This window comes from Chroicocephalus ridibundus, chromosome 2 (assembly GCF_963924245.1).
Source record: "Chroicocephalus ridibundus chromosome 2, bChrRid1.1, whole genome shotgun sequence".
Lineage (NCBI taxonomy): Eukaryota > Metazoa > Chordata > Aves > Charadriiformes > Laridae > Chroicocephalus > Chroicocephalus ridibundus.
The window spans coordinates 136,584,763-136,598,573 of record NC_086285.1 but is presented as its reverse complement, the minus strand read 5'-3'; positions in this window follow the sequence as shown (position 1 = coordinate 136,598,573).

The following is a 13,811-nucleotide window of genomic DNA, read 5'->3' as shown; positions in this document are numbered from 1 at the left end:
TGGCATCTAATCTGTTTTAGACAGTGGTTCATTTTTTCCGTCATTTCTATCCATAGGGAGGCAAGGTCACCCAATATGTAGACAGAACAGACTGTACTTCTGCATGACAAATAAAACAAGGGGAACACGGGCAGGTTTGAAAGAGTCTGAGACTCTATTCCATTTCAGGCATCATGAAAAAAGAACTGTCTGTTGCCAAATGGTGAAACAGACTTTCTAAGAGCAACAAGTTGTGTGCAGACTTGTGGCATAGCAAGCCAGAAACACCATAGTACTTTAAATATTTTTGACTTGCTGAAGCACAGAAATTATAGCCATTGCTTCTGTTTCCTTTCATAACACTAATTTCTTGGTGAAGAAGGAAGAAAACTAAAAGGAAGAAACTAAAACCACCTCAGCTTGTATGTGTTTCAGATGACCAAATAGCCATGGGAAAGGAGAAAACGTCACAAATTAATAAAAATTTGTCTCTAAACATGCGGCCTAATTCTTCCTTCTCAGCTATAAAAGCAGACGATTAAGTATCTAGTCCAACACTGGAAGTAAAAGTAGGGTTCAATAATTTTATTTTTCTAAAGATACTCTGTTGAATACATTCTTATCTTCAGAAACTGAAAAAAATAAATGGACATCTTCAGAATCCACATTAACTCTCCAATTACAATAAAAGTAATTACTATCCAAGGCAGCTTTTCTATAACATGGAAGAATTAAGAAGGTTTCCTCACTAGTCATCCACATCCTCCCACAAGGAAACCTGAATGTGTGTCTCCAGCAAACAACCAGAAACCAGGGCCAAAATGACCCTCAAGATCAGTTCAATAAAATGATTAAACTGAGAGCAGATGTTTGGGAAGAACAGTTAATACCACAGACCTAAGCACCGGACCCTTTGTTTGAAAATCAGTCAGGAAGATCTGACTGCACGAGGTACCTTAAAAACCAGCAGGGAAGGGTTAGATTCCCTTTGTTGATCAAGTTCTGTATATTTTTTATGAAATAGAGCTCAAAGGCATTTGAGCACTTTACAGATTCCTTAAAGAGACCTTTTTCAATTATATGTGTATGAGAAGTGGGCTGTTGTATACGCATACCGTCTTGCTGAAATTGTTCTCAGAATGTTTAGGAATGTTCCCTGGCAGGAATATTGAAAAAGTCAAAATATTTTTCTGTTCAGTGCAGTAATCTCCACTTATAAAAAACTCAGATGAACACCTAAGCATCCAGGGCATGGATCGGAAACAGCTTTTTACCGGAAGAAGATATTGCTTTAAATATGCAGCAGGACAGAGGAGAAACAAAATGTCAACCCAATCTCTGCCTCCCCTGGAAAACAATCCATATAAATTATATGGAATAAAATTGGTGATATATTCTGATCAAGTACCTTTGTATGGAAAGAAGTTTAGATTTAATATGCTGGAATTCTGTATTTCCTCTTGCAATGGCCACTGGAGAGGATGGCTCCCTCCCGCTCACTGCTGTGAGTTACTTATGGAAAATAAAGTGCAAAGAATGCAATTCTCCCTCTCACATGCTACACCTGGCTTGTGGATAAAGATAACGGCTATAGTCCCTGTTGCTTCCCCTTCTTCTTTTCTTCAGATGACTTAATTCATCACTAGCAGGGAAAGCAATAAAATATATGGGAGAAGCAAGTGCTGCAGCAAGAACATAAAATGTGCCTTTTATATATTCAAATTCATATCCAGTTGTAGGAAATATTCATGACTAATATTAAACTAAGCCCAGAATTAGGCAAAATGCAACAGACATATATTGAAGTGAGCATTTTATTATGTGCTATGTCAGTCAGATTAAAGAAAAGAGTGCATGACACCGACAGGATATTGCATGTATATCAAGCAATCTATTTATATATGACAGGGAGGGTTTGATTTCTGGAAGGAGTGACAACCCAATGAAATAACTGCTCGCCTTCAAAATTACTATAGTCTAAATGTATACCCTTTAGAATACAATTTTAAATTACAATTAACAAAATGTAGATAAATATGTTTGGGAATCAATTCTGACATACAGAATCGAGGAAGAAGAAATAATCCGTAAAAATACCAAGAGGTTTCTGAGTGTCATCAGCACCCTGGCTCTGAAAAACTGAATGAAGGAAGCAAAGGATATTTCTCTGAGAATCCCAGAGAAGGTAATTTAATAAAAGGGCTGATTCGTTTGATGCCAAAAAGGCCTTGAAGTAGAGGTGGGGGTGGCAAGTTATATTGCGCTATTTTTCCCCAAGATCAACATGTAAACTGGAGAAGTGAATCTGCTGTCATTAACAATATCTGATCAGGATATGAGCCTGTTTGTAATAACAAATCGCAACATGTCACGTTGCAACGTAGAACATTTCACTACTGTTCTAGCCAAGTTAAAGCTTTTGTTTTATTGCATGTGTTTCTAGTCATTTGCTTCCTGCTTTGGTGTAACATTGAGTACATATCTGCAGAGACAGAAACTTCAATGCTAGCAAAGAGATAATTGCTGCACCATTTTTAAATAGCCCCTGCTGGGAGAAAACAAAAAACACAAAGCAACAAAACAAAACACCCCCAAAAAACACAGAAAACCTGAAGAACTAAGGCTGAACCCACTAACTTCATTACCTGTAAAGAGCATTGAAACAGAAATTCTTTGAGTTCACAATCATTACACTTGGGTGCTTATATGAGAGAGTAGGATAAAGGAAAAGAACAATCAACGGTCAATTGACTATTTCTTTTTCTAGAATTAGAATTTGCATGACTGTTACATGTTTCCAAGGTTATCTGAGCAGAACACATACCGCCCATCTGACACGCAGTCCATAAAGTAGGCTGAATGAGAAAAGCAGATATTCCATGTGAGACACATCAACCTGCATTCTAAGCAGTAATGAGAATCACTGTAGTCAAATCTCCTCTTGCTCTTATTTCCATGAGGTTTCAGCAATATCCATTTGATGCATTTGGGGGAGCTATAGGACAGACGCAATCACGTATGGCTTTATACATCAATAATTCCAAACTGTATTTTCTCATAACCTTTCCTTCTTTGTTCAAAAGGGGACTTCCATTTTAAATTGTAATCTATGACTTTTGAAACGGATGTTAAAGTGTCTTGCCGACAAATTCTTCTGGTTGATTTTCTTCTCTCTCCTTTCTTCTTCTCCTTCTTGCTGTTTTGAAAAGCCATCATGGTAGCATTATGTGTAGGTGAAAGGTACTAGACTGTAAGGCGACAATTAAGCTCCCATTTTTTAGTGGGATTGCTATGGGGATTATGTATTTAGGAGATGTTAATCGAAGTTGCACACAGATGTTAAAATTCAGCATATATTAGCTACTTATACCCAGAGATTAAACCATTTCCATAACACACTGCTAACATCTTAGTCTGAATACTTTCTACTTCCAAATCTCACTCTACATTAAGCTTGATTACTTGTGGCTTCATAATGCATTTGCTAATATCATCTTAATCCTTCAGTGGCATTATACCGTATAACAATGAATAACGACCCAGATACAGGAGCTGCTGTATCACAAGATCCAAGGAAGATTTAGCGCAAGGAAGCAAAATTATCTGAGGTTGTCATGCTTAAATAATAATTATGAACGTGGGCTAGAAAATCCTGGCCTCTGATTGGATAAAAGCTGCTAAAACCCAGGATGATCTTTACCTTCTTATCTCCGGCTCGAACTTCTGTTAAAAGCAGGTGCTTCCTGCACCAGACCTCACCCTAGCAGCAGCATGGCTGCAGATTTATGTGCTCTCACACCCTAACCTGAAATGAATGCAGGTTCTTCTCAGAAACATTTAAAAGATGAAAGTGCTCCAAAACCAGACTACATGATTAAGCAACCTTTTTGTGATATAAACTATGTGCTTTGGAAATGTCAGTGCTTTCTCATTTTTTGTTGAAAAAATAAAGTGCATTTCTGATTGAAACTAAAGTGCCTTTGTGATTAAAACTGAAGGCAGATTTTCACCATCATGTACCAGCTGCTTGGATAGGGAAACAAAGGCCACATAAATGGAACAGAACTAAAATATATCCATGAATCAGAGAACACTTTTTCAGCTGGGCATAATATCCTTCCCTACTGTCTGTCCTCAACTATTGCGTGGAGATGCACATTTGCTACATTCCATTGCAGAAGTGGCTGTATTTCATTTCATTTAACTAATTCCTCTCTCTCTCTCTCTCTCTCCCTCTGTAAAAATGGTTCTTTTAGAATGAATGGCTTTATGTGGATATAAATGTTCACTATTACATTTTCATTCTTATCAGAGCTTTGCAAAGTGATGAATGCAGTAAGAGAATTTTGGATTTGGGGGGACCCAAGCTTCTTTCTTGATGTTATTGGGAAATCAAGATTGAGAACTTTGCACACATACCTAAGAGATGTAAAAGTTTGGTCTGCACTGCCTGTCACAGGACATCTATGGCTGTTTTCAGGATCCTGTCTACTGCCCTGCTGAGCATCAAGACAGTGGCGGCGTTCAGAGCTGCAGATGGTACTTTGTGAAGAACCCAGAAGGCCACAGGCTTCAGCAAGCAGAAGCAGGACATCCAGAAGTTTAATATGACCCCAAGTAATATGGGAAAACATATCTACAGACTGTGTCTTCAGTCAGAGTTAACGAGGTCTTTGAAGCAATGACGTAGATGAACTCTCAGGTGTGCAACAGAGCTGCTGCCCTTTCCACAACAGCTCTACCCTCCCATCAGGGGCAAGATACATGAAACCTGACAAGCTTTCTCTCTCCTCTAAAAAGGATGATGCATAGGTATTGTACATGTGATGCTGATTCCCTAACGTAAGACAAAGCTCTGTTGCAGCTCAGTTTCTTATGAGGTAGCTTATGGCTAAAAAGCAAACTACAGTCTTAGTCATTCCCCGCCTCAATTTACCCATTCATACAATTTGTAAAAAAAGAAGTGGACTGTGACTGTTCCACAGACCAAGCCGTTATTTTCTCTGATGGTACCTTGACTGAGAAGAGCGGCAGGGACAGCGGAAGACACAAGGGAATTTTAGCTATTTCACCTTTTAAAAATTCTGGTTGAGGAAGTTATTTCAGGTTTCTTCCTGGGATGGTGGACATTTGTGTCTCTGAGTGACAAACTGACTGTGCACAGGGGGAGGAATTGGCTTGATCTACTTTGTTTTTACCAAGGGACTGTGAGTACTTACAACTGACTCTAACTTCTCTCTGCTTTGTAGCAGAAGACCTTCTTTTCTTTTGTGCCTCCCTTTCCTCCCCTTCTCCCAGATGATTTTTCCGTTATTATTGAATTCTTTGATTTTTCTGTCTGTGGAAAATGAGCTTGTGCAAAGAGTGCACTGTATGGGTTTGATAGCACTTCTAAGTCAGCGATAGCATTTTAATGTCTTGTTTTTACTGGCTATTGAGTTTGGCAGCCTTAGCCAGTAAAGAGGGGAGGAAGGGGGCTGCAGACAGCCTGCCACTCTCTGAATTCCTACCATGTGCAGCTCTGTCTGATGATGTATTTATTCCCAATTTCTCAAGAAGTAACATTTTACTCGGACAGGGGAGAAAGAGATACACTTAAGGGTTCCCATTTGATTTCTTCAGATGAGAAATTAATGTCCCAACTTTGATTCCACTGAAGTCCGGAGCAGAAAATGCATAAATGAATGAATGAATAAATAAATAAATACAGACAGTAGCGGGTGCAAGACTGATCTCTTAAGTATGAAACAGCATTATCTCACAGGAGGAGAAGATCTGGCAAGTGTCATGCTGTAGACATCTGACAATGGAGGCATTCCCATGGCTGTGATGTGGCCCGCTGCCAGGAGCAGCTGATGGGCTCACCAGCTGGTTGCATCTGGCACCCAGAGCTCCGAGTACCGCAGCACGAGGCTGCGGCATCGTGTTGCCACCAGGAGCTCTTTGAATTTGAGCTCTTCCCAGGTGCAGCTTGCTGCCATAGCCTTGCCTTTGTCCCCGAACCTGCCTCCCATCGTACAGCCCCTCTCCCATACCTTCTTCTCTCCTCAAGTCATACGTCCAAAATATGGAGACTTACAGACTGGATGAAGAAATAGAGGCCTGGGAGTAGGACAAAAGAGACTCACAGCTTTGCTATTATTGCATTTTTAGGTGATTTCGTGGGAGGAACTGTAAGCAACATTAGCTCCATCTCTCTCTATGGGCCAATTTTAAAGTTTTGATCACATTCTAGAAAAATACTTTCTCTGTATGTCCAAGCGTCTCAGGCAATATATATTCTTTTATATATTAGGAGCACATTTATAGAATCCATTTCACATTTTCATTATTGAGTACTTACAGTACAGTGTATGCCAGTGAAAAGGAGTCCTTTAGTATCATTTATATGAAAAGTATACAGTGAGCTGTTTCTATACAGTGTTTACTGGTTAACTAGAGCAGTGTAATGGTAAACATTTACTGGAATACATAGGCCACCTACAGTAGAAGGTAAATAATATTCCTAATAAATTGCCTTATTCCCTGCATTGCACGTAAGGAAACCTAGACAGTGAGAACAGTGAAATTTGCTTTGCAGTTAACTATTTTATCTGTTTAGTTGTGAGGAAAGCTGAAGCAGATTAGATTATATACAGGCATTGATTAATACCTGGAAACCACAAATTTCTTGTGGAAAAATCTGTTAGTCCACACAAAGTAGAAAGTAACTGGGATTGCATGACTCTGGAAAAATGAATCTGTCTATGGATCAGAATCCCTCTGTTATGGTGATAATAAAAATGAAAAAATAGTGAGAGTATGAAACTAGGAGGGGGAAAACAGACGCTAAGGTTTGCATCCAGAATTAGTAGGAAAAACATTTTTTTCAGAGAACGAGGATGTGGCCAAAGAGTTTATATATAATACTGTAAAGCCCTGGATTATGAGTTTTTAATAGTGATATCTTGGTATTTTGGGGGAAAAAAACATAAAAATCTTTAGCACTTTATACCAAGGTCATTTTCTTGAGACAATGCTCCCCAGGCCTGTTATAAAAGCTAAACCAGGGGAAATTTTGCTTACCTCTGCCGTGCCAAAGAGAAAAACCTCTTTTTACAAAACTCAAAAGAATCACACGCTTTCTATGTTCGACAGTATCCAAACTTCATGCAAGAGGTCCATCTCATTCAACTGATAAATCTAAGATGCAGATAGAGGGTTCACAAGAAAGAAGCTGAAGTAAATAATACCACAACTTTCTCCTTCAAAATTACGTAAACTCCTGATATCAGTATAGGTTCAACAAAACCAACTTTCTATATCTTCTCTTTTAACCTCACCTCTCTCCTCCTCTGATTGTACATCACATTTGGCATCTCCATGAGTTAAAATACTCCAGGTTTACCCTGTACTCATCACCAATTCTGAGATATGCCCAGTTCTACCGTATCACCTTCGTAGTTCCCAGTAAATTGACTGCTTTCACATTGCAGTTTGTAAAACAGACCACTCCCCCAAGTCTTTCTCAGTGTAGTTGATGTTCACAGTTCCTAATCATCAAGAGCGTCAGAAGAGCATATTAAATATCAAAGGCAAACTAGCCCTGACTTTTCTGGTTTAATAATTGACATACGTTAAATTAAAATAAAACTAAGAATGTCCTTAACTGTACTCATTTTTCCTCCAGGAAGAAATTACCTTGAACAAAATATCCAAATTCAACTCCGAAACCAGGCAGTATGAAGGCCTCTTTAAAATATGTACAACGCAGTTAGTATAAAAGTCCCTTTTCAAATTTATATCAAGAATATGCCAGCAATGTGTGGTTATAACCTCATTTACAGGAGCACATTTATACTCACCTAAGTGGTAAAAACAGAGAGAGTTTTATTTTCATATAAACTTTCACTTCATTAGCAATTAATTACTATTTAAACTTGCTATAATAATTAATCATTTACAATATTGTCTCAAGCAGACTCCAGTTTATATAAAGGTTTTCATTGTATAGTCCTAGCCCAGTTTTTGTGCATGTACATTTGGATTTTTACAGCATATAGCTGGTTTAGAAGCCATTCTCCACCAAATAGAAGAACTGTTACAAAGATCAGAACCATTATGTTCAAGTTTCTGATTCCATCTTCCACCAGACCCGGTTGGGTTGGTTCTAGGTTTAGTGGTAACTTGACAGCGTTAGGCTAATGGTAATCTTATAGACCTTTTCCAGCCTAAACAATTCCATCATTCTATGATTGTCAAACTTTCATTTACTCATTTGTTTTGCCTTTATGTAACTATAACACCTTAGATGGTTTTAGAACAGCTTTTAACAATAATTTTACTTAGAAAATTTTTACATATTTAAAAGGACAGAGCCCTTTTTCCTATGGAAAGAGGACTGATTTTATATAAGGACAGAGGAATTATTTTCTTCTCTAAACGAGTGCTCAGCAGTTTAAAACCTGACATTATGAAACACAATTTACATGCTGATTCTTTAGCTATCCATAATGATTCCTGTTAACAACCTATCTGCATTTTCACTTTCTCTGTGTTAGGATTAATTTCAGGCTCAAATATTGGATTTGACTGAGGAGTGTATGATGGACTGAGGTAATCCTCCCAATCACTGTTTTTAGTATCATGACTACTGATAAGGGAACCTTTTTGCATTAGCCACACAAAACCATATTTTTGTACTGGAAACCCTGGATTGGTCTTTAATTTCCTGTGTTAATATTACTGTTTTAGTTACCTAAATTACAGCACCTTTTTAATGAGGATTTTGCAACCTGCAGGAAAGAATCTTTAGCTTATCTAGTCTCAGATTTCCACCCAGTTGCCCTTGTAGTAAGTATGCTAATTTGTGTTTGAGTAAAGCTTGTCCAAAAAAAAAAAAAAAAGGCAGTTGGTAAAGATGAGCAAATAGTTTCATTAGTTATTCTTACTGTTTAAAACCTGTGCCTGATTTCTAGTTTGGAGGTGGGTGACTTCAGTTTCCAATTATTGATTCCTGTTTGGTTAGAACTTTTCTCTCCCAGATTAAAAAGCATACTATCACCTGGCATTTTCTCCCCAGGACTGTGCTAATTTAGCTAATAATGTCACGTCCCCACATTCTCTTTGATAAGACTTCTTTGTTCATCTGCTTCTTCAAGCCAGAAACTCAACACCCTCCAGATTGGCAAGAAAAAACATTCAACGTTCTTTTTGCCAAAGAGTTCAAACAAAAATGCCGCATTTATTCAGATTCCAAAATTTCTTCTAAGGACTTCCATATTGCCATATGTATATATACACATACAAAAATAACAAAATTCTGTAACATGCCAGAACTTGAAAATCTGAGAGGAAAACAGAATAAACTGACTATTCATATAAAATTTTAAGGGATACTCTACAGTTTGAAGTGGAAGGAAATTTAGAAAACATAATGAAGAGGCTGTGAAAGAGTATGAAGCATTACTCCTTTGTTTTTACTTTTCTACAGGGCCATACATGTATGTCAGTTTATCAAAAGATGAATACTGATTCCTTATTCCATTTAGTTTTGTAAGGAAAAGTAAATGTATGTGAGGTGACATTAAATATTGGAAATGTTGCTCTGTTATGTGTGATCATTTAGTCATTAACATAGCAAATGTGAAGAGAGAAAGCTCAGCAAGTTAGGTTTGAGATATGTCTTTATAGTGAAAAGAACTTTTTCTTCAGACTAAAGACATTAGAATTCATTAAATCCATCATTCTTTGGGGGATTGGCTCATGAAAAAAATTATGAATATTTCTTTTTTGAGGAGTCTGGAAGAGTTGGGAAGTGGATACACCAGATATCAACAAATGGCAAAGTACGCATTAAAGTAGGGATCCTGCCTTTGTTTGTGGTCATATAGTGCCTAATACAGAAAGACTTCTTGGGCCAAAGAAAATATAAATATCAGTCAGTGCCAGGTGCCTGTGCTGTTCCTGTATGGTATTTTCTGGGCAGGGTTTTCCAGTGATTCAGATTGTTTGGCCTTTATAACTACTTTTCCCTTAGATTCTGTAAATTTAGGAGGATTCATTTGGGTGAGAGATCACTGAAAGAAATGTGGGTCCCATTCTTGGGTCAGTCACAGACTGAGTGAAATTTCGGGCAAACCTTAGTCAACTTCATGTTTCAATTCCCCATCTGAAAAATGGGTTCAATGCCACTCCCTCTTACAGGTTGCAAGGATAATACATATGGAGGTGCAATCATGTAAGATGCTCAGACACAATGGTGGTTGGGACCAGGATAGTTTGGTTACTAGCTAAGAGGAAATGACCTTCAACTTTTTTTACAAGGATTAAGCTAAATCCTTTCATGATTATTATACAGAAAGACAAAATGGGCTGGTAGTGAAGGCAGAATATTTTTTAAAAGTGAACTTTTTAAAACCCCAAAGTTCTTAGATGTTACAGTGTGAAGTATTAAGTTCAAGCCAGTTCTGTAAGACATACACAGATGGAAGTAAAATGTTAAATGTTTCAGCCAGCAGGCTTGAAAACGTCTGACCAAAACATTTTATTTCTTTACTTCCAGCTGTGCGTATCTAATAACATATTTCATGATGTTTAAATACCAACTGCATCACTCTACTCCTTGATATTGAGCGCAAGAAAAATGACTTAATTTGTTGATGAGCAGCATGTTACAGGCTGGCAGTAATGGCAGTGATGATTTTACTGGCTCAGAGCTCCTACCCCTGTTGCACTGCCCTCCCCCTCTTCTTGGAACTTGGATGCCTATAGCACACAGCACACCACTGTCTGTGTTCCCTGGTTCAGGATTTCATTTCACTACATCATAAGCTACTAACACAACCTTGTCATTGCAATTTGTCACACTTTTTTGTGTGCTCTATATCTGACTGAATTCTCATCTCCCCAGCCCATAGGCTACTAGTCTGGAACAAATCTCTGAAACATAATGGAAAAGGATAAAAAAAACCCCCAAAAGTAATAAAAAAAAAAGACACCCAGTCACCACCTCTCCTCCCAACAGAAGCAGACACAAAATCATGCGCAATAGTTGCTTTTCCTGGCTCTCTGTGTTGCTGCGTTGTACCAGATCAGCCAAGACTGGCTGCCAGGAACACATCCTGGTACTTGCTGACACCTTGCCATGTGCTGGGGCTGCTGTTCAGGGTGCCCTGGGGCCAGCATGGAGACACCTTCTGAAGAACAGCTTGGCTTCTCCAGGACTTAAAATCCTTTTGCTCCCTTTATCTTCTGGTCTTTCCTCTTGAGCAAATATGCACAATTTTGTGGAGGAAATTCTTAGGGATCAACTGTGCTGCTTTTCAAGCTGAGCAGCATTTGGAAAGGGAGAAGGCACATATCTCCAGGCTTGGAAGAAAACAGGAGGAAAAGCATCAGCTGCCATAATCAGTAGAGAAGTGACCATGGGAGCAAAACATTGTGGCCCTACTTTGACCCAAGTAGATACCTTAAGTTTTGGAGTTTTTGATGTGGTTTGAATTTGTTTTAAATAATATTACTTAAGCTTGCTACTATGACCTCAAGCAGGTCATTTTGCCCCACATCTCACATGCTTTGTGAAATTAAAACATTTTCATCTGTTTCTGTGGGAAAAAAAATCCACTGACGACCCCCAGTTACATATGTGTTTTAAAGAATTTCTATGAGCATGCATCAAGCGCTGCAGCACTCACTGTATTTCATGACATCAGAACAAGCATTTTTCCCTGACCAACCTGACAGAAATAGACTGCAGCAAAATCAACTCCATAGTAATGACACAGATTAAGATTTCAAATTTTAATTCATTCCTCCTGTACACCCTATGCCCTCCATGCCCTTCAACCAATATATGCAATCAGGAAAGCAAGAGAAAAAAAGCCATTCATACATGCAGTGCGACTCAGATAATGTTACTCAAAGAACCCTGACATCAAGTGGTTTTAGCTGCATTAAATATTGCATTAATTTTTTTCCACATGTAATATATATTTTTGACACTGTTGATCTATCAGAATTACACAATACGTTCTAGTTTCTTTATACTAAAGGGAAGCCATAGGAGAAAAACAGTAATGCTCTTAGGCAAATTTCCCTCAACTGCTCTGCTTGTCTCTGTTGTCTTTACATTTACTGGTTTTATTTCTTTTCTTCTTCCTTTTAAGTGTCTTCAGCCATGTTGACAGGATTGGGCTTCCTATCAATGCGACATGCTATTTTGTCAAATGCCAGCTAGTCATATTCAGGTAATTAATTTACTTGCTGTACATCTGACCCAATTTTCTTTGTTAATTGGCAGGTCAGACAACTCTCTTACCCACAAGTAGTTCATTTTTTTTTTCTATCACCTGCTAAGCACTTCTAAATAGACAATTTCTAACTAAAAAGAAAATTTGTGCTTAATTGCTAATTGTTGTGCCTTTTCCTAAGCTCGTAGACCACATTTGCAAATATGATATATGCAATAAGAGGTATCAGCTCCTCCTGTTTGCAAGTGAATTGAGACAATCAGAAGCTGTGCATCTTATCAAGGAGATCCTTACTGTCCACAATTCTCCATGCCTTTTGCTGTATTTTCAATATACAGTAACTTCTTTCAGTGAAAAGTTGCATTGAGATCCTGCACTGTATTCTGTATGTGAATTGTTGGTAATGTTTGTCTAGCAAATGTTATATCCCTGCTGAGCCATTTGCTGCCATCGTCAAACTGGGTAAGAGCGAGTCAATACAACTAGAACAAGTGTGTCCACATGACTGAGCTGCTTGACCCAAGCGAGTTGTCCCCAAAGGACTAGGACACTCTGGGATTAGGTAGCTGTGAGGACTCCAGGGACAATTCCACCATGCCTCAGCACATCCTGTGCAGTGATAAAGAGACCTTCACCGACCTCTGATGAGGCCCTGTTTGCACAGTAAAGATATACCCAAAGAAAGCCATTTTATGTCTCACGTGGGTAGTGCTCACTCATCAGTTTGGGCTTCTGAGGCTGCACTGCATATCTTCACTAGGATGAACCTGAGCCATGCAACTTACATGTACATTGCTGGCATGCAGAGTTCAAAAATGTTTTTATGCAAAAAATGCAGCTCCATTAGAGTGAAGACCTTTGCAAATTTAATTTTGGATATAGATCTTCAAGTTCAAGGTAAATATGATGGTTTGTTTCTATATGATTTTTAATAAAAATTAAATTTAATAAATTAATTTTAAATATAATGGACCATGCTGGATTCTGTCTCACAGTGATTTGTAAAAGGTGAATTTAAACTAACAAACTTGTCAATAAATACTACTGTACTTCATTGAGAAGATGTTTCCACCTATAATGAAATTTTGACTGGATTTCACACATTTTGTGATAGATTTATGTTATCTGCTGAGAGTAAAAGTCCTGAAATGAGAAGCTGAACCTGCTCTATCTGGAAATCTTTTGCAGGGGGGCGCTTGTAGTTAACATAACTAGTTTCTGTATTATCTTTAAACTGTGTATCATTTTAATGATGAGTTTATAGTTCATTTCTTGCTGATATTTTGATACGTAGGAGAGCAGTGTATGAGGGACAAAAACACATTAATCTTCATAATCTTGCTATGATATCTCACTGATGTTCAGCAGGCGTGATTTCTGATTTGTAAGAAGTGTAGAACCTAAGAAAACTCTGCGACCCCATATACTAAGAGCTCTAAACTAGCATACTTTTTTGTGCTTTATTTATGTAAATTAAGTAAAGGTCAACAAAACCTAAACTCAGTCTGGAAGGATTTTAGTGAAATTGCAATAAGATCAAGTATTTGTTGTGTGATTAAGGTAAATTTAACATTTTTTTTCCATTTTCACCAACCCATATAA